At 43.3% G+C, this 21,975-nt stretch overlaps 1 protein-coding gene across 3 annotated transcripts in view; it reads left to right on the forward strand.

The window, feature by feature from the left end:
• The window catches only part of LOC146491525 (receptor tyrosine-protein kinase erbB-4-like), a 361,361-nt gene that overhangs the window by 87,865 nt on the left and 251,521 nt on the right, over nucleotides 1-21,975 (forward strand). The gene's annotated exons all lie outside the window — the stretch shown is intronic.

A 21,975-nucleotide genomic window follows, 5' to 3' on the forward strand; every position in this document is an offset into this window, starting at 1 on the left:
ATGATAAACAGCATGTCATGCAGCATTGAGGGGTGCTAACTGCGGCTGACCGGTGGTCAGACTGCGTGCTTGTGATTTTAGAGGAACTTAGATTAGTTTTGTTACCTTCCTCCCACACAGAAAAGGCGAGAGGTGAGATTAAATATTCTGTCCTCGGAGTGTTGATATTCATGTATATTCACTGCGGAGAACACTTTTTGAAAATGAACAATCACAGACGGAAAGGTCACCGTTGTGCTGAAGTAGTGCATTATGGGAGTGGAATAATTGCTTTTCTCACATTAGTTCCTATTGTAATGAAATCCTGGCAGTGGCCCGACGTTGAATGACAGATTACGCTATGGTTCAATCACGCAAGCGTGGGTGCTCGTGTGTGGGTGGCGGCAGTGGGTGGGGTTGGCGGGGGGTCAATTGCCTTTCTTAAAAAAAAAAGAAAGAAAAAAAAAAAGAAAAAAAGTGTGGCTCCCCCCCAAAGTCTCCACATTAATCATTTGTATCATTTTCAATCCTTTTTAACTAACTGCGCCACTTTCATCGAGGGTTTGTGCCGTTGCACTCTAATTGTTTTGAAGTGAGAGCTATTGTCTGAAGAGAGCGAATGAATAGAGTGTAATGACTTGTAATGTGGCATATTTAAAGACACGTAGCATGGCCGTGGAGCGGTAATTTAGCCGCCCTTTTTCTTTTTCCCTCTGTCTGTCATCCTGAGCTTCTGAATGTGTGTGTGCACGAGTGCAGTTAAGCAGTATTTCTTGGCGGTGCACAGATCTTTGAAACCCAGCTGTGTTAATCATGGTTTATGTGTGGGAGACATCAAACCTCCCTTCCCTTCGCCTGCCTCACCCGCTGGGTTACGCACGCACAACCCGAACACACAAAAACACGCGCACGCACTGATCTCTCAAGGGCACCTTCGCCCTACCCAAACCCCCACCTGCGTTTACAAGGCTGACCATGGGCGATCAGTTATGTGCTGTGGAGTCTTTCTATTGGAGAGATGAATCACTTTATTTATCATAGACATTTTTACAGGATGTACATAACTCCTCTTGTATCAGCTCAGTATGTTTTCTACACTTACAGCTCTGCATCCACACCAGCTCGATGCCCAACGTGACCACTGTCATCTTTATGTCTCGTGTCTATAAGGCCACAGTGGATTTTGCTTCAGCGTAGCTTGGCTCTTTTAATCGCGGGGGCAAAAAGCTTGAGAAATGAGAAGTCAAGTCGAGAGAGGTCTGTCAGTTGGACATGTGACAGAATGAAAAGGGGAAAGTGTAGTGCAATGAAGAGGCGAGTAAGGAGGTGAGATGAATAGGCAATTACTTTTCTTCACCTGCGTCATCCCAGCTGGAAATGATCTCCATTTGGTTTGTGTTGTGTTTTGTACTAAATTTTAGGTAAATCTGATTTCCACAGGGAAGCAAAGCTGACATGTACCCTTTATGGTGAGAGGTGCAATGTGCGAGAGTTAAGTGCTGGCCATGAAGTGTGAAGGTGATCTTGGGTTGCAGATTTTGGAAGTGTCTGTTAACCCTCTACTGTTGGGAATTCTTTGTCATGGACTACTATCTTTGGATTTTATTTGTTTGTTGTACAGCAGGGGTGGGAACTCCAGGCCTCAAGGGCTGATGTCCTGCAGGTTTTAGATATCACCCTGGGTCAAATGATTAGATCATTACCAGGCCTCTGGAGAACCTCACTGAGGAGGCAATTTAGCCATTTAAATCAGCTGTGATGGTTCTTTTTTTTTTTTTGCCTGTCCCATTTGGTTCTTTAGCCGTCAGAATTGTTGTCTGAAGACCAACAAGGATACCCAATGGATTTATTTTGCCAAATGGATCATCATGGCATTGCCGTATTGGTCCATTTGATCGACCTTTGTTTTTATTATTTATTTTATTTTCAGTTGTTACAGACGGGACAGACATGAGTGAGGGATAGGAAAGGGAGAAAGAAAGAGGAAGGAAAAGAAAAACTGAAGGGGAGAGGGACAGTGAGAAAGGGGGGGGGAAAAAATATCTCCGGGATCACCTGTTGAGAGAAAAAGAATAGAAAACAAGCAAAAAAAACAAAACAAAGCAACATACTATACACAACACCATCGCATTAATCTAGCTAAGTGTAAACAGCAGTAAATACTAAATATTGAATGTTGTTGTGCAGCACGCAGGACAGACAGCGCACAATGTGCTTTGAAGTAGCAGCCAAGAAAGGTGTGATTTAAGTCTACGAACAGTGAACACCCGTGTGCACACCTGTGTGGATCGGCGCGCTTGTATTCAAATGGTTTCCCCATGTAATGGTCTGCAAGAGGATGTAGAGAGCCATAGCCCTGTCCCCCAGGGCATGAAGCAGGCATGGAGGAGATCCAGGCCCCAGACATCCAGAGGCCCCAGAGTGCAAGAGCCCAAGGAGGACCACCGGAGGGGCATCCGTGCCACCTTCATGGGAAGGGCTGAGGATCCCCAGACGAGGGGTCACCCAGTAGCCACCGGGCAGAAGCTAGAGGGGGCTGCACCGGCGTGCCTGCCGGCTCCGCTGGCAGCCAGCTGTGCCAGAGTGAACCGAGCCGCAGGCACAGAGGCCGGAGGCCCGAGGGCCCCCCGCGCCCCGGAAGAGGCCTGACCGAGCAGCAGGCGCCAGGCCCCGCCAAGTAGCCACCGGGAGTGAGCTGGCACATGACCTGAGCGCCCAGCCCCGGACACCAAGAACCAACAATGCACCGACCGCTGAGGGCATCAGTCACCGGCAGGGAGTGTGGTGAGGGGAGATAGGCCTCCACACTTGGAGGGCCTTGGAGTTCCCAGAGAGGTGAAGTCTAAGACCCGACCTGACATATAGACACAGACAAACAGGCACACACAGACACAGACATGCATTCCCACCCTCATGCACACATATTCAATTCAATTCAATTTTATTTATATAGCGCCAAATCACAACAAATGTCGCCTCAAGGCGCTTCATAGATACAGAGAAAAGCCCAACAATCATATGACCCCCTATGAGCAAGCACTTTGGCGACAGTGGGAAGGAAAAACTCCCTTTTAACAGGAAGAAACCTCCGGCAGAACCAGGCTCAGGGAGGGGCGGCCATCTGCTGCGACCGGTTGGGGTGAGAGAAGGAAGACAGGATAAAGACATGCTGTGGAAGAGAGACAGAGATTAATAACAGATACGATTCAATACAGAGAGGTCTGTTAACACATAGTGAGTGAGAAAGGTGACTGGAAAGGAAAAACTCAATGCATCATGGGAATCCCCCGGCAGCCTACATCTATTGCAGCATAACTAAGGGAGGATTCAGGGTCACCTGGTCCAGCCCTAACTATATGCTTTAGCAAAAAGGAAAGTTTTAAGCCTAATCTTAAAAGTAGAGATAGTGTCTGTCTCCCGAATCCAAACTGGAAGCTGGTTCCACAGAAGAGGGGCCTGAAAACTGAAGGCTCTCCCTCCCATTCTACTTTTAAATACTCTAGGAACAACAAGTAGGCCTGCAGAGCGAGAGCGAAGTGCTCTAATAGGGTGATATGGTACTACAAGGTCATTAAGATAAGATGGGGCCTGATTATTTAAGACCTTGTATGTGAGGAGCAGGATTTTGAATTCAATTCTGGATTTAACAGGAAGCCAATGAAGGGAAGCCAAAACAGGAGAAATATGCTCTCTCTTTCTAGTCCCTGTCAGTACTCTTGCTGCAGCATTTTGGATTAACTGAAGGCTTTTCAGTGAGTTTTTTGGACATCCTGATAATAATGAAATAATGAATGACTATACATATACAAACACTCAGCACTCACCCAACGTAGGAATAAACGTAAATGGACATGTACACACAATCACACTCCCCAAACATACTCTATACCTCGGGTCCAGGTATCTTCGCCCCCAGAGGGGGAAACGGCACCCAGACCCAACAGATGTTACCCTTCCCTCCGGGGTGGAGGCAAGCAGACCGCCCCAGGCTCCGCAGCAGCAGGGAGGCCAATCGGACAGCCAGCATCTCTTCCCAGCCCCCCCGCCCCGATGGCTAGTAGAGAACGGGGGTGTGTTAAGACCTCATACCTCCCTCCTCCTGCTCAAGTGTAGTGTTGCTGCGTGTTGCTCTAAAGTGTATTTAAAACAAGGGAGAGCATGGTGCTGCTGCCAGAGAGCAGCAGGTGTTAGCACGGCCCCTCCCGAGAACCCTCAATGTCTACATGGATTTAAAATTGAGAGGTGGGCACCGGCGCCAGAGGTAGGTTTGAATACACAGACCGTCTACTGGACGCCGTTAACGTGCCCACCCTCAAGGCCCTATATATATATATATGTGTGTTATGAGAGTGTAAGTAATGTGGATGTCTAAGTTGTGAGATAAAATTGAGGCACAGGTGGCCAGAAGAGGACAGGGGGGGGGGGGGGGGGATGTCTCCCCTGCACCCTGGTGACACACCCGCACCCCAAGGCCCTACCTGTGTGGGTGGGTGTGGTGGAGCGGGAAGAGGGAGGTAGCCGGGGATGGGGAGGAAAAGAAGGGAGGGAAGGGTGTCCCTCCCTAGGGCCAGCTCCCCCGCTGACCCCAGTAGGCACCCCCGTCCTCTGGTATCCACCAAGGCAAGGGAGCCCAGGCCCATCCAGACCGGGGCCTACGGCAGCAGCACCGCCAAGCCCCACAGGACCCGGGGCAGCCCACCCTACCCCACCGCAGAAGAAACTGTACCCACCCCAACATTCAATCATCTTCCAGACTACACAAGACACAGACACCCAGGTTAAGTTTATTCTCCACCTCTCCTATGTCTCTCCCCCACCTGCAGAGTGGACTCCTGCAAGGATGTGTTGGTTCAAGGCACATCTAAAACCTGCAGGACACTGGCCTTTGAGGCCTGGAGTTGCCCCACCCCTAATGTAGAGGCTTGCAGCATGAAGTGCACTTGAATGAGTGCTTGTATAAAATGATGCTGTACTAATGCAAAGGCATTGAAATTTGATGGAATCAATTCTGTGCATGGACTTTTTTTTATTTATTTATTTTTATAAATGCCCCATTAAAGCAAGTCTGTTCAAATTACAAAACCCTGTGTTGGAACATAGGACATGTGATATTGGAGGAGGACAGGGTGGATGGAGGGGTCAATAAAACCTGTGCAGTCTGGCTGATACAGCATTTTTAGGAGCGATATCAATACTTGATTGACATTCTGACATACGAAGCAGAAAAAGATTCCCCTTATATTTGTTATGTTAGTTATTTACTGATTTATGCTGTGCACAACTACTTGGATTGGATTGGATTTCGTTGGCCATAAACTCAAGAAGTCCATTTAGTTTTGATTGTAATTATCCTCTGACCCAAGAAGGGCACGCTAATTAATGCCACAGTTATACTAGTGAAAATGGTGGCTTAAGGCTTGGGTAATACCACAATTATTGATGTGCAATAATCTTGCAGCCGCTGAAACAATAGCTCTGGAGATGGGAACCATGTCTGCAACAACTTGCAGTCAGTTTTCATCTTCAAAACAACGGCAATAAGATCCAATCAGTCTGCCATCGGTTTACAATTGTGAAGATGATCTTTTCTTGCAATCTGCTAGAATTAACAATTTATATTCAGAGTCCAGCTAGAACATCAGAGATTGCTTTCATATGGGAATTTAATCAGGATACAGGCAGTTCAGACAAGTCTCCTAGAAGGCAGACGATTTCAACATATTAGCAATCTGTCTGTGTTCATAAAACAGACTATAGTTATTTGTAGACCTTTGCTGGTCTGTCTGAGAGTGATTGCAGTCGGCCTGAATCAGACGACAGCTGTTTGGAGTCGTCGTTTCATTGAAAGTGATTAAGGGTGTTGCATGCTCAGACTTTGGGTGACCAGTTAGTCATTTCAACCTCTTGTAATCAAATGTGAAAAAGTTCTGTGCAAACATGGGGATTTTCCCAGTCACCAGAAGATTGCCATCTTATTTTTTCTCTAGTCTGACTGAGCCGTGAAGCTGGAGAATGCAAAAATGTATTGTTGTTACGCCACCAGTCTGATTTTAATGAATCGCGGAGGATGATGCATCTTCTTCATGCCTGTCTTTCTCACTCTTTCAATGCATTTGTAAACCTTTCATTTCTGGAGGCACTCAGCCTTACAGCACATATGCTTCTCCACACCAGTGACAGCGACTAACTAACATGTTTAGGCAGACTTCTGTAGATGTTTCTTCATCCATGTGGAACCTTATCCAAGCCCATTTTCACTGTTTAAACAAAGTCGACCTTTATGCTAATGACTCTTATGATGATAAAGAGACTAAGACGAAGGGAAGAAAAGGGAGAACAGCTCTTTCCACTCCTGTAAACACACACACACACAGGCTCACCCTTCCTTTATGCTGATCACAGCTTTCACAATTAGACAAACTGTGATAACGCTGTTTATGCAGCGGGGAGATCCATAGCAATTATGCTTGGAGGGCATTTCTCCTCCGGTGCAGGGTGGCGGATGTTGCTTACGCTTCACACAGACGTCTGCACATGCTGTTTCACAAATTCATGATTCCTCTTCGGGGGGTTTGTAGGGCAAGGGTGTGTTCTCGAATCCCTGCTGGGATGCATTCAGGGACGAAAAGGAGACCAAAAGGAGGGAATTTATCAAGAAAAGGAAAGGAAATAAAACCCCTCGCTTAAAAAAACAACAACTCGTCAGCATCAAAAGAAACAAACAGAAAAAAAATCTTTAAGCAACATTTTAAGATGAACATTTGCTGTCATATTGTTACAGGAGCCGTTACTTTTTTTTTCATTTGCCAGTTATAGGCTGGTAGGTTACTGATGAAAGAATGATAGGTGGTATATTATTATTTTCAGTTTCCCAGTCTGAGGTAAACACTACCTTCTTATTCACTCCATAGCTGCTTCACAATTTGAGGAAAACAAACACTGTGGGTCCTGAAGACAACATCATTTTTATTTTATGACTGCGCCTCGCCAGCTATTCCCTGACTGAGGTAAACTTTCAGCTGCGTGACACTTGGTTAGAGGAAGCCCACTTCTGGCCCTCTTCCACTTGCGTGAGCAGCATTGTGTAAAAAATATATATGTTGTGTCCAAAAAGGTGTGCTGCGAACACTGAAAACAGTCATTTTGTTTAATTATATTCTTTGTAGAAGCACAAATACATAAATAACTCTGCCGCACTCGAATGCAGTCGGTCACTAATCCCCTCCGCATCTTTGGGAGCCCCAGTTAATGAAGATTGACACATCCTTCCACCCCCCTGTACACATGCACACACACACACATGCATAACCACTTACCCCTAACTCTGCTCTTCATCCACTGCCTTGTTGCGCAGTCACGATCAGTGCAGCTTGAGCTTCATGTGTTTGGGGGGAGAAAAGAGGAATAAGAAAGAGATAAGCTCTTTTGATCACAAGATGCATTCACTCTGCTGTTCTCTCCAACACCCCACATCAACAGCAGAGGCAGTTGTTGACTGAAGGACACATGATTAGGAGTTTGCTTTGGGGGTGGGGGTGGGGGGGAGTGAAAAGTCCCATTATTGTTGTCAGGGTTTGGTTTATTTTTCCCTGAAAGAGTTCTAGTACTCTCATTATATCTATCGATTAAATTATCCATCTGTCAATTTGTACATTTTTTACATTTTTTCTGGGTTAGGGTGTGGCTAGAGCCTGTCCTAGCTTCCATAAGTCGAGAGGCTGGGGCACCTCTAGAAAGGCTGCCACTTTAGGCCAATTTAGGATCTTCAGCTAACCTAACATGCATGTTTTTGGACTCTGAGAGGAAGCACGAGTACCCAGAGAGAACCCAAGCTGGCACAGTGAGAATATGTAAACTCCAGACAGAAAGGCATGAGCCAGGAGGCACAGTGGTAACCCAGTGTTTGCACTTCATGTCACTGGGATAGCATGTAAGGTCACATATTAGTTGGAAACAAAAACACAGGACTTGGCATTGACCAGTCCTGATATTGTATGGTTTTACTTTTCCTAACTCCTAAAGGATGTAAATGATGAGCTAATAAACAGTAACCCATAGCATTAGCAGGCTAACAAACAACAACAGTCTTTAAAAGACAGCTAGCAGTGTCGTTAAGCTAGCTAATGGCTACCTTTCACAGTCTTCCTGCATATACATCAAGTACCCACACAATTTGCATTTGTGTATAACTTGTAGACATTTTATCTCATGGATGTAGCTAACATAGAAGTGATTTATGGCTGCATTCTACCTGAAAAAAAGCTGAGGTTTCAAAAAGACTTCCATTCCTTTACTGTACAAGTCTATGGAAGAAAAACAGCTTTAACTCTTTACTTGTGGGATCACTTATGAGCTCTGTCACTCATTTCCATCCAACATCTTCTTTTATGTGATAGTTCAAAATGGTTCAAAATAGAGGATTATCCATGCTATGAAACTTCACCATCATTGGCTAAAAGCTTGTGATTGTCAAGTGATTAGCCAATGAGGATGCTGTTTCATTCTGTGTTTTTGCAACCAAGATGGCAATGGTGGAAATGTTCATCCCAAGGCTTCAAAAGGGGACATGGGTGACATCATTCATTCATACTATTCAGCACTGCAGTTTACATCACAAGAGTTTAAATCACAAAAAGACTTGCTTATAGCTCTTATATCTTTCATACTGGCTAATTTCTTACCATGTTAGATGTAAATCTTAAATCTTAAATGACAGCAAAAGATCAAGTAGCCCTCCACAGTACAATCCTGACCAAACCTTTGAATTGTATTGTCTCATTTCTGCACTCATGCCTTTTCTCAGTCCCCGCCGCTGTGGCACTTGGCAGCTGCTCGGTTGCCTGTTCCCCGATGCGTCTGCGTCATAATTCTCAGGCTGGCTGTCTCTGATCGATGCTGAGTGCACCACTCCCAGATGTGGTTATTCCTGCCTCCACACTTATTTTGTTTGGGAAACTGAGTTAATTCAAGGCAGCAAAGGCATGTGTGTGTGAGAGAGAGAGAGAGATTTGAATATATAGGGACTCCATCTGCACCCTGCACCCTGTCTAATAAATGCCGAAAGTGTAGAGGGATTGCATGTCTGTCTGTTAAAATAACACCAGAGGTGGACCTCTTTATATGTTGATACAATCAATCGCAGCCTCTTTCATCTCTCGTCACTTATCAGGCGGTGAAAAAGACACAGATCTTCCTTCTTTCTTGTTGTCTCTTTCAGTCGCACGCACTCTCTTTCATTGTCATCCAGCACATTGATGTTACAGATATGAAAACCTATCCAGCAACAATCCGCCTGATCTTCTGCCTGATACATCAGAAGCAACGTCTCTCTTGTCTGACTCCAGCAGCAATAAAACACAATATTCTTTTTAGCATGCCCACACATACCACAGTTTTTCTTCCCTTCATATTATATTTGACAGATAAAGCCAATCTTTATTCTCATAAAGTGCAAACTAAAAAAAGAACACATTTTCCCCAGCTTTTTCTCCTGAGTGGCTGCAGGGTACACAGTGCCATCTAATGAGGGCTCTGTATATTTTCGGAAATGAAGTGCCTGACTACACTCACTACAGTTGTCCTGTCTAATTTGCTGAAAAAGATGCACCTAACCAACCATTTAGTTCACATTACCGCCTAAATTGGGAGCTGTGCGCACTCTGAAATGATTACACCTTACCAGACAATAAGCAGTACCAACTGACCAGCATTTTTTTTCTTTTTTTCTCTACTTTTCAGAAGCAGGATCAGCGAAATGGGATATGTCCAATATCCCGTATCTCCCAGGGTCCCTTCACTAGCGTCTTTAGATGCAGGCAGAATGCCTAATAGCTTTTGCTAATGAAGCATAGGTCTCACTAGAAAACTATGCTCCAGGAAATCCTGGTTTATGCTGGACAGCCTGGTTGGTTGAAGTCCAGAGACGATTCAGAGCCTCTATGACTGAATCCAGCCCTTCTTCTTCAGCTAAAGTGAAGTCGAAATTTGCCCTTTGGGTGGAAATAAGACCAAAGTACCTGCCATGCTTTGGCTAGTCTTTCTTTACCCGGGCTGATGAAATCGAGGCCTGAATTTGCTAAGGAGAAATCAATGAGTGTACGGCAAGAAGCCCGAGGTGCCCCTGCTCCTGCGGTGTCATTATTTTTATTCGCTGCCCTCCCCTGTTCCCTGTCTCTCTCTCTCTCTCACTTTAGCCTGCCTCCCGTCTTGCATTCGACTGTGCGGTGGATTTTTGACACATTCCTCTGAATTCGCTTTATTGCGATAAACATCATATGTCTTCCTTTGAAATAAAGATCAGAGTGGCTTATTTACTTTACTGGCCTATTTTTTTCCTTCCTCAGATATCTAGAGCTTTGAGGGAGTGTGTGTGTTTGTGTGCGTCAACCCCGTGTAAATGCTCCAAGTGTGATGGTGATCCCGCTATCTGCACGCTGCGCTGTATCTCCAAACTAACAAATTTGGTTTTTTTTATAGAAAGAAAAAAAAGTAAATTGCTTTTACCTGAAACAAATCACCCCTGTGACAAGAGGGGACTGTGAACACACGGCTCCTTTTGAAATGCTGCTATTTAACGCGGGAGACTTGGATGTTTTGTACTCTGTCACAGCCAACTTCAAGAACTATTAAAATGTAAAACAAACAAAAAAAACAGTCTGGAAAGTTTTCCCTCCGATGGATATGATTTGCTTTCTGCAACAGTTGTGGAGAAAAGAAACAGAACAGCCACAGGTTGGCTAACAAATTTGAGAGCTAGCCTGCGCTTGCACCTCATGCCGCAGTACCGTCTGCTAGTTTCACCCCGCGAGGCATTTTAATTATGAATACTACGACGCTGACATCATGATCTCTCTTTTTTTCCCTCTCTCTTCTCTTCTCTTCTCTAGGTAAGCCAAGAATCCTCCTTGCATCCTTACCAATGTGGCTTCAGAAAGGCCCTGCAGTCATGAGTAATGTATGGCTTACTTACCGTGATTCATCCTCATTATGCATGAGCATCATATGGTAAATCTGGTTTGTGCCATTATTCATGGAACACTGTGGGTTATTCATTGGGATTAAAGCTCTGTGGAATCAACATCCAACATTTTTTTTTTGGCTGTGTGAGAGTTAGAAAACGGAGGAACGAGACAGGGAGAGGGTGTAACAGTTGCTCATTTGTAGAGCGCTCTTGGATGTGCACATCGCCATGTATATCCTAAAGAGAGGAAGCGATCATCCTGAGAAGGCTGACCAGACATCTCTCTTTTTCTTCTGTCCCACATGTTGAAAATATCCCAAATTTTGAGTGGCTCTGCAGCATATGCACTTTTGTAAAGCTCATGCTTTTACACAATGCATGTCAAGGGAAGGCTTTTTAGTGCAGTCAAATTAGGTTAGCTTGTCTAGCAGTGAAAGTTACAAGCTTTGCAGATTTTGTTGAGTTATTTTTCACTTTAGCACACTGAGCTTTTAAATGTGTGTGTGTGTGTGTGTGTGTGTGTGTGTGTGTGTGTGTGTGTGTGTGTGTGTGTGTGTGTGTCTTAACTGACCTACAAGAGGCTAAAAACAGGTATGCTAATCCATGGATGCTTCCCTACTGAAACCCAATTACTTACCAGACAAAAGAGCAGCAGATATAATAGAGAAGACTGTTTAACATCTTGATAACAGTTTTGCATAAAAAATGTTTATTACATGAACTGGTTCAGATTAAATCTGCAAGTTCAGCTTCACATTCTGCCTCAAGGACCCAACTGTTAAGTCCAGTGTTTTAAAAAAAACAAAACAAATACTGAAAAATACAATATAATGACAACAGAGTTCACATGGGATACTTTCTTGCAGGGCACTCAAACAGCACTGTTATATAGTGACGCATCAACTGTGAATCTCTGGGCTGATTTTAACTTTCATTGTTCCTGATTCTGTCTTCCTGTTCAGTCTTTATTTAGTTTTTGACATTATTGAGGAGGATTGACCCATACCAGGCTGGATTAAACTACCTAAATGTGTTCAATGTACACTTTTAAAATGTTAAACTTAAAAAAAAAAAGTAAATATGTATGTGTATATCAGGGATCTTAAATTGGTCAGACCAGTGACACTCTCATTTCTATCGCTCATTTACACATGTAAGGCCGATTCTGGCCCTCTTGCCTTATGTTTGACACCCATGGTGTATTTTGCACCTTGTTCAGGCCTATCATATCACTATATATCTGTGTATATACAGTGCCACTTACATATCCCAGTGTACACAACCTACTGGAATTAGACGTAGCCATAGTTTATTAATGCTATGTAAGCATTTCGTTGATACTTGCGATGTGACAATAAAGTTAAATCTAATCTACTCTAATCTACTTTGATAATCGAAGCCACATATTAGTTGAGGATACTTCTGTACTTTTACCTCCTTTTTTGTGATTTCAAATTACTGTTTCGCTGCTTTTGCTGTAGTGAAGTGATCTGATTCCACCACTGCCACAGCTGACATTTTCAGTTCATGTCTCGATTCGTCGTTTTGACGCCGCACTGTGAAAAACCCAAGCCAAGAAACATCAGCTGTCATAATTCTGACAGATTAGTGGCAAACCTGCTAATTGTCCCAACAGAACTTGTTTCCCGCTGAGAACATTTTTTTTCTTCCCTGACAAACATTTTTCAAATGGCAGTCATTCCTACGATGAGCTGATCGCACACCAGTCAAAAACATACACTTTACATGACAATTACAAGCACCTTTCTGCTTTTTTGTCTAATTACGGAGCTCTTTGAATCGATAGATGTTTGCATGCACACACTCACACCCATGCGGGTTTTGCTTACCTTTTTTCTTCTTTCTTGCATGAAATGACAAACACAGCTGTGCTGCGGTTGATTTCGAGCTATGCTATGCGGCATTAGGCAGCGGCCTTGTCTGGCCCTCCTGATGTTGCAGTCAAAGTGGCCGGGGTTACACGCAGGCCGGCATCAATACCCTATTAAACCCATTTGCTTCTCTTCAATCTCTTTTGATCTGAGGTTCATTGTACTCCGTAACAGCAAAGATCACACCGGCAAGTGTCAAGTCCTCAGCACTGACAGCCGCTTCCATATTTCTTTTGAAAGGTGGATGTTCACTGCACCATTTGCGGAATTAATGAGGCTCTAAGTTGCTGTCAAAGTCAGGTTTTTCAGTCAGATTCTTCTATCTCACACTGAGCCTTTAAATTTGTAAGGAATTGCCAAATGAAGGCTTCACGAATAAGATTCAGCAGAAGATTGTGCTGCATGAATTTCAACACTATTTAAGCACGTAACTGTTTGATTTCACCTTATAAGTATTAGTTAGCGTTAAAAAATTCAATAAGGGAGTTCAAGCTGGGCCAAGCTAGCATGTTGACTTAGAAAAAAAAAATCTGCAAACAGCAGCATGCTGTGTAGTCGAAACTGAGAGAATAGCTGAACAGAATATTTAATTCATATACTGACTCCAACACCACTCTTTGAAAATCACTATGCTGCTCTCTGGTTTATGGATGGAAAATGAAACAACTATGAGCTTCTGGCAGACGAACAGACCTCATGCTTGAGTGACTTCTTCTGTTTTGCTTTCTGTACTGGGTATGAGTGCACTTTGTGTTGTAATTTTGCCTCTAGGCTTACCGCTATAAAGAGTGTACTCCCTCAAGCACTGTAAACTGCTGTTGTTAAGATTACAACTTTATAATCTTACTTGCACTGTTCAGACATTGTTTATGACACTGTCCTGCCTTTAATAGTGGTCTGCCAGTTGGATCGTCAGATCTGACAGCGCTGTCAGGCTCAGTTGTCCTGACTTAAATGCTAATTTGAAAAATTGTTTAGCATGCTAACATGGTGACATGCTAGCACCTTCGGCCAACGCATCAGTATGTGAGCATGTGTGCTTTACTGTGTTAATTGTAACTCTTTACATTTTATTTATGGGGTTAGCTGCAGGCTAGTCAGTACTTTGTGCATGTGAACATGATGGCTAATTCCAGTAACCTCTTTTCTCCTTTAAATTTCATTTCGCCCGAGGTCTCTTCATGATAAAACCCGACAGCTGAGCAGCAGATTCATAAAAAAAGATTTGCTTTCAATCGTTTTCAATCCTAACAAATCTTAAATGTAGTTCAAAATTATATATATATATATATATATATATATATATATATATATATATATATATATATATATATATAAAAAAACACCCAGCACGCCCCTGCGGGCGGTTTATCCTCGGGTCCTCTACCAGAGGCCTGGGAGCTTGAGGGTCCTGCGCAGTATCTTAGCTGTTCCCAGGACTGCGCTCTTCTGGACAGAGATCTCCGATGTTATTCCCGGGATCTGCTGGAGCCACTCGCCTAGCTTGGGAGTCACCGCACCTAGTGCTCCGATTACCACGGGGACCACCGATACCTTCACCCTCCACATCCTCTCAAGCTCTTCTCTGAGCCCTTGGTATTTCTCCAGCTTCTCGTGTTCCTTCTTCCTGATATTGCTGTCATTCGGAACCGCTACATCGATCACTACGGCCGTCTTCTTCTGTTTGTCTACCACCACTATGTCCGGTTGGTTAGCCACCACCATTTTGTCCGTCTGTATCTGGAAGTCCCACAGGATCTTAGCTCGGTCATTCTCCACCACCCTTGGGGGCATTTCCCATTTTGACCTCGGGACTTCCAGGTTATACTCGGCACAGATGTTCCTGTACACTATGCCGGCCACTTGGTTATGGCGTTCCATGTATGCCTTGCCTGCTAGCATCTTGCACCCTGCTGTTATGTGCTGGATTGTCTCTGGGGCATCTTTACACAGCCTGTACCTGGGGTCTTGCCTGGTGTGATAGACCCCAGCCTCTATGGATCTTGTACTCAGAGCTTGTTCTTGTGCTGCCATGATTAGTGCCTCTGTGCTGTCTTTCAGTCCAGCTTTGTCCAGCCACTGGTAGGATTTCTGGATATCAGCCACCTCCTCTATCTGCCGGTGGTACATACCGTGCAGGGGCCTGTCCTTCCATGATGGTTCTTCGTCTCCCTCCTCTTTCTTGGGTTTCTGCTGCCTGAGGTATTCACTGAGCACGCTGTCAGTTGGGGCCATCTTCGTGATGTATTCTTGGATGTTCGTTGTCTCATCCTGGACTGTGGTGCTGACACTCACCAGTCCCGGACCCCCTTCCTTCCGCTTAGCGTACAGCCTCAGGGTGCTGGACTTGGGGTGAAACCTTCCATGCATGGTAAGGAGCTTTCTTGTCTTTATGTCAGTGGCTTCTATCTCCTCCTTTGGCCAGCCTATTACCCCAGCAGGGTACCTGATCACGGGCAGGGCGTACGTGTTGATGGCCCGGATCTTGTTCTTACCGTTCAACTGACTCCTCAGGACTTGCCTGACCCTCTGCAGGTACTTGGTGGTTGCAGCTTTCCTAGCGGCCTCTTCATGGTTCCCATTCGCCTGCGGGATCCCCAGGTACTTGTAACTGTCCTCTATGTCTGCAATGTTGCCTTCTGGTAGTTCAATCCCCTCAGTTCTGACTACCTTCCCTCTCTTTGTTACCATCCGACTACACTTCTCCAGCCCGAACGACATTCCAATGTCATTGCTGTATATCCTGGTAGTGTGGATCAGTGAATCGATGTCTCGTTCACTCTTGGCATACAGCTTGATGTCATCCATGTACAGGAGGTGGCTGACAACTGCTCCGTTCCGTAGTCGGTATCCGTAGCCAGTCTTGTGTATATATATATATATATATATATATATATATATATTTATTTATTTATATGATCACTTTAGAGAGTTTGAACACTTTCAAAAGTAAAATGGCATGGTTGCTGTGTTTTTATGAAATGTCTTTCCTCTTCTGTTTTCCTGTGGGAGATAGCTGGAAGCATTTATTAATATGGACTGAACTGCAAAGGTCACTGGATTTGCTATTTCAAAACAGAAACCCAATAGTGCCCCCTCTTTTTATCACAAAAAAAAAAGAAAAGTGGTCTGAAATATTCTACACAGCTTCCCTCCAAACTTCAAAATCCAGACTGAACTTCAGTGCTTCAGAAATGGTTCAGAGAAGCAGACACAGGATGCAGCCTAGGAGGAAGGATATCAAAAAGGGCCAAAAGGAGAAAATAGATTTCAAGCATTCAAAGGTAGATCTTTACACTTTGGTGCGAGGTTAAGATGTCTTTGGAGAAGTTACTTGTACGGGACATTTTACCAAGAAAATTCTTAACGAGACATTTTGATTGACAAACTAATATACAGGCGATTGTTCAGGATGTCGGACTAATTTAGTCCTTTCACTAAAGGGATTATTTTGACTTCACAGCTAGAGTGAATCCATCCAAGTTTTTAATTTACCTTTGAGATTACTGGGAATATTACGGTCAAACAAATCAAAATTAGAAAAGCCAAGTGTTTTTTTAATGCACATAGAAAAACATCATCATTCAGTTCAGTTGCACAAGCCAAATATCTGAGAATAAGGGTGCAGGAGTTGACCCGTCGCTAGATTTTATGTATATACCTTCAATGTGGTAAATGATGGGGTTGAAGATACATTTTGTGTAGGTTTTTCAGTCTCGTGATAAACGTGCTATGGTTTGACAAAAGAAAAGGTTCTTTGTTTGGGTTCCTACTTTTAGCCTGATGAATGGTGCTCAGATACAGATAGCCTCTGTGGTCTTGACCTTTCCTTGGCCATTTACTGATTTTTGGCTTCTTCCCCTGCCTTTGCCCACTTTGATCTGATATTCATGCAGTCTGTCATCCAAAGTCTTTTCAAATCTCTGATTTCTTTCAGCTCTTGTCATTTATCACTTCATCCTTGCTCTCTCTATCTCTGTGGGAGCCCCCTTTGTGGAGTGTACAAGCAGAGATCTTAAAGTGTCGAGTGGTTTATGGTCCACATTTAAAGGGTGTAGCTATGTTTTCACTTTAATCTGAAATTCTCTTGGAGGGTTTTGTCATCTTTTATACCATTTCAGCCATTTGTATACAGTGGTCTTTATGTTCCCATCTATCTGCATGTATCATGGAATAGCTTGCTTTCCTTTTTCATGGGAATTTGATGTTTAGGAAAGTTAATGTCACTCATCTTAATAATTCATTGATAAATATGCAAGCAACACCATTTGGTGAAGGTTTAGTCCTTATCAGAGATAGATGTCAGGTGGAATAGAATTAATTCTCATAAGAAACTAAATCTGCTTTCTGGATGTAGCACGGCAGACACCTCTCTTTAGTACTTGAATTGCTAAAATTTGCATGAATTCATTAAAAGTATGAAAATAAAAATTCTGTTTGCTTTGGCTTGAGCGCTTTTGGCAAAAACATCTTAAACATAACTGTATCAAGCAAAGAAAGTGTATGTCAACAGTTTTTTTGAGCAGCTCTTTGCCAATTCTCTTTGAGTCCGTACTGACCCTTCACAGAGTTTCAAAACCAGACACATAAGTGGTGTTTTTGCAGTATGTTACCCCCTAGCTACCATGTAAAATATAAGATATGTCCTCTGTGACACAGCTACTTCAAGCCATGTCTAGAAATCAAACACATCAAGGAGCAAGCTCACATGTTCTGCCACTCGGCAGCCTCACAGAAATCAAGGGAAACAGAGTTCAGAGCTCGGGAAATATACTTCCTGTCTTTGCCAGTTTCAGCGTGATGTACATTAATTCAAAGTCAAAGAGGGGAAGTGGTGGAATTAAAGTGCCAGCCCCCCCAAAGGATAATAAAGAATTGAGGTAGGAGGGCGAGAGATGGTGGAAAAAGAACAAGGGAGATGAAGTAAAAAAGGGGAGAAAAGTAATACGGAGGTGGAAATCTTTTACTATGCTCATTCTCTCCTAATGTAAGGCTCCCATGGCAGAGAGACAGAGAGGGCATGTGCGGAATGGCTGATGAGTCTCCCGTTGCTGTCTCGCAGACAGACGATTCCTCCATTTTACCCTGAAAGGCTGTAAAAACGTAAGCCATAAGTTAAGAGCTGGCGGCAGTGAACTTTTGGCCCTCGGTTGACCAATGTGCTGAAGTGGGTCCGCACCGAGCTAAGATAGACCCCTTAAATCAACTTTCCAGGGGTAAGAGACACAATGATGGTGCCTCTGGCATTGAGGGTGTGTATGTGTGTAAGACAATGGTGAATTGTTTCTTTTTTTTTTTTACTTAGGTTGCACTTAAGGCCCTGTATATTTTTGTGACTTTTTTGAATTCGCTTAGTAAAATGTTATTTTTAACGTATTTTTCTTTAAAATCTCTTAGTGGGATCAGTCAGACTGTTGTGCAAAAGTTTATCCGAAAGGTTTTTGCAGTGTAACTTTTATGATTGAATGAACCAAATTAAATGTGACCACAGTTAAGTATTTACAACATAACTACTGTTGATTGGATTGCAGCTCTCTAGGTGGGACGTCCAAAACCTTAAAGCTGATGGGGGTGAAACTTTGGCCTTCAATTGACAAATGGACTGAGTGAGACAGAGACGGTTGAGGTGGACCCATTATGAGTGTAACAGTTTTCAGCTGCGTTGAAACAAAACAAGTATTAATGAAACTTGAGACTGTCTACCAAAGTCTGATGTAGCCCTAGTGTTACTCTTTGTTTTTCTTTTGGATCATCTGCCACCATTTGGATTATCTTCTTCCATCTCACATCCTCTTCTGACACACAAACCCTCTGCATGTCCTCTTTCACTACATCCATAAATCTTAGTGCCTACAAGCCTTTCCTTCTTGCTGCCTTCAAGCGTGCCTGCTTTATTTCCTCGTCCTTTGTCTTCGTCAAACAGAACAACAGTTGGCCCTGATTGATCGAGCTTGGAAATCTTTTCTATAATCTGCATGTTTGATTTGTCTAAGATTTTTTGACATCAGTTGTTGACGACTATCAAAATCGTCAACAACTGATTTAATAGTCGACGCGTCGTTTGAAGCTTTGTAAGATCACAAAAGACGCAGGAATAAGTAGTAGGATTTAAGAGTGTAATAACGGACTGAAACAGAAGATGGCAGCACTGCATGTACAAGGATGCCAGCTGCCGTTAAACCCTGAAGAAGAAGAAGCTGTGTCCCAGAATTCATAGCGCAGCGCAGCTCAGTTTCCAACAATGGCGGCAGCTAGTTAGTTTTAATATTACTCTTATTATTCTTTCTGGGTCACAAAATAAACGATTGACATATTTTCAGGCGAGAATGTAGCTGTGTAAACCTCAAATATCTGCTCAGTTTGTCAAGACACCACATATTTTCAAAAGCGCTCCGACGTTTTCGGATACGTCTGTTACCCACTAGCTCGATAGTGAGCCGGGGTTCAAGGCTCACTAGAGCCCGTGAGAACACCGGACTCCTGGCAAATCGTTTTCAAACCCACCGCCGTCTTTCGCTACTCAGGTTAAACATGAAATATAAGTCACTTAGAGAACTTAAAAATGTTATTGTTTGGCTTTCTTTTTAGTATTTTATTTGTTCCTGAGTGAATCGGTTTGGCTGAGATTAAAGTTATAGTTTTTACACAGCTGAATAAACTTCAAGCAGACAACTGATTATCGGAAGTGTGAGATGCTCGAGAATATACTCCAGTGTCCCGTTATATTTTAGATAGCAAGGATCAGACGGCTGAGTTTATTAAACTCCACTGAAGCAATCTGCAAATTTCATTAAAATTTAATAAACTATCACCTTGTCTTTATTTTTAGTTAGCACATACCTGAAACACTTAAAGCTGTAAGCTAATGATAGTTATATAAGAGCAGATGCTGCTGGTGCAATAAGCTGTACGTTTTACGTCCAATGGATGCATGATCTGATTAGTCGACTAATCGCAAAAATAATCGGTGACTAGTCGACTATCAAAATAATCATTTGTGGCAGCCCTAGTTCCTAATGTTACTCATTGTTAGTTTTCTTGAAAACTTTAGCCTTAACTTGTTGGCCATTACTCCAGAAACACATGCAGTATAAAGAACAACTTTATTGGCTGTCCATCACATTTGGTGGCCTTCATTGAGGTCAAGGTTAAGACAACCAATATTAAAGCAGCTCTTTGTGCTGCAAGTGTTGCTTGAACTTTAACCTAACCATCTACAGCTGTGTTGGAAACTTTCACCCTGTTTCTAAGTGATTTTGACTATTTCCATCCGCCATCTAAGAAAGATAAAAGACAGCCCTGAAACTATAGATATGCTGAAATGTTTAAATTTACCAGTTTATCACCAATCCAGTGACTGGTGATATATTAAGTACATGCCCAGTGGTGATGAACATAAGCAATTAGTCATGGCGGATCCAGTCTTGAAACTCTAACATCCATCCATCCATCCATCCATTCGCTTCCGCTTATCCTTTTCAGGGTCGCGGGGGGTGCTGGAGCCTATCCCAGCTGTCATAGGGCGAGAGGCGGGGTACACCCTGGACAGGTCGCCAGTCTGTCGCAGGGCCAACACACAGAGACAGACAACCATTCGCACTCACTTTCACTCGCACATTCACACCTAGTGACAATTTGGATTATCCAATTAACCTATCCCCACAAGTTGCATGTCTTTGGACGGTGGGAGGAAGCCGGAGTACCCGGAGGGAACCCACGCAAACACGGGGAGAACATGCAAACTCCACACAGAAAGACCCCAGCCTGATGGTGGAATTGAACTCAGGACCTTCTTGCTGTGCGGCAACAGTGCTAACCACGAAACTCTAACATGCCCAGTTTTATTGTCTTTTTTGCTTAAAATAATCATTTTCAAAAATAAACCTAATTTTGTATTCAGTAAGACTCACATTTATCAACTGAGGTCAAAAACTCAATAGGATATTGTTTAATGAGGCCTTCTGACAGCCATTTGGGGGGAAAAAGTGCATTCGCGCATTGGCTTCACTTCTCACATCCAGAGTCTACACCCTTTTGTTATATGCAGTCTGTGAATGTAGCTCTCTGCCACCAGCACAGACCTTTCTGTTTCTCTAATGTAACACTATCTTTGGACTTTGCCTTTCTTAAAATGTGGTTTTATGTAACACTATATAAATAATGGGACCAATAATGTCCATAACTGAACATTATATATCTTTTACTCTTTAATCGCCTAAAATGTGACCTTTCTTAGCTGCGATGGAGCTGTACACAAATAATCAACCATTGGGATCGGCGTTTGTTTGGTTTTAATTCTAGAATTTGGATGCTTGAATATTCACTGTTGATTACTAACAAAGTTCTGAGCACAGAAATTAATATTTGAGATGTCCCCAGTCAAATATTCATTGTCATAAGATCTGACAGCCTGTTTGTGTGCTTCAGTGATGCTTCAGTTGCTGATTATTTCTAAATAGTTTTGTCTATCAAGTGTCCTTGGAGGCATGCTTTTGTGTGGAAGGTAATCGGGCTTTTTCTTGACTAACATTTCAAAAGTTAAGGTTAAATTTGCATACCAGTCAAATAAATAAATAAATGGGATACAATAAAGGTAGTGTCAGGTCTTGGTATTGGCCTCCTCTCCTCTCTTCTCCTCTCCTTTCTTTCCTCCTATTTTGACATCGGATCCCAGCGGAGCTCTACCAGGTCCACTCATAAAAGAACAAGTGTGCCTGTCCATATCTTTGACAGCCACACACGCTGAACAAAGACACACAACAGGCACGCACACCTCTCAGAATTACACTTGTCACAGTGCTCTTACTTGATGTGATCCCCTGATGCGATCCACAGATAGCCGTGAAAAAAATGTTTAACCTAGCCTCCAAAAAAACCCAAAAACAAAACAAAAAAACCCCGCACTCATACCTGACACACTCCCTTACTGGAAAACCAAGCATATCGGCGTATCCTCAAGCATATCAGATATCCTCAAGTATCCACTTGAGGATATCTGAATGAAAGATAGAAAAAAGCCCAAAATAAGCTGCCTTCTATGCCAGAAAGCTGTGCCTCTTCTTATGTGGGCCTGCGTAAGGCTAGTTAAAATGCCTGGCTGTGGACCAGTAATGATAAGTGACCGCAGAGTGGTTTCAGCACAGT

This window comes from Neolamprologus multifasciatus, chromosome 23 (assembly GCF_963576455.1).
Source record: "Neolamprologus multifasciatus chromosome 23, fNeoMul1.2, whole genome shotgun sequence".
NCBI classification, from domain to species: Eukaryota; Metazoa; Chordata; class Actinopteri; order Cichliformes; family Cichlidae; genus Neolamprologus; species Neolamprologus multifasciatus.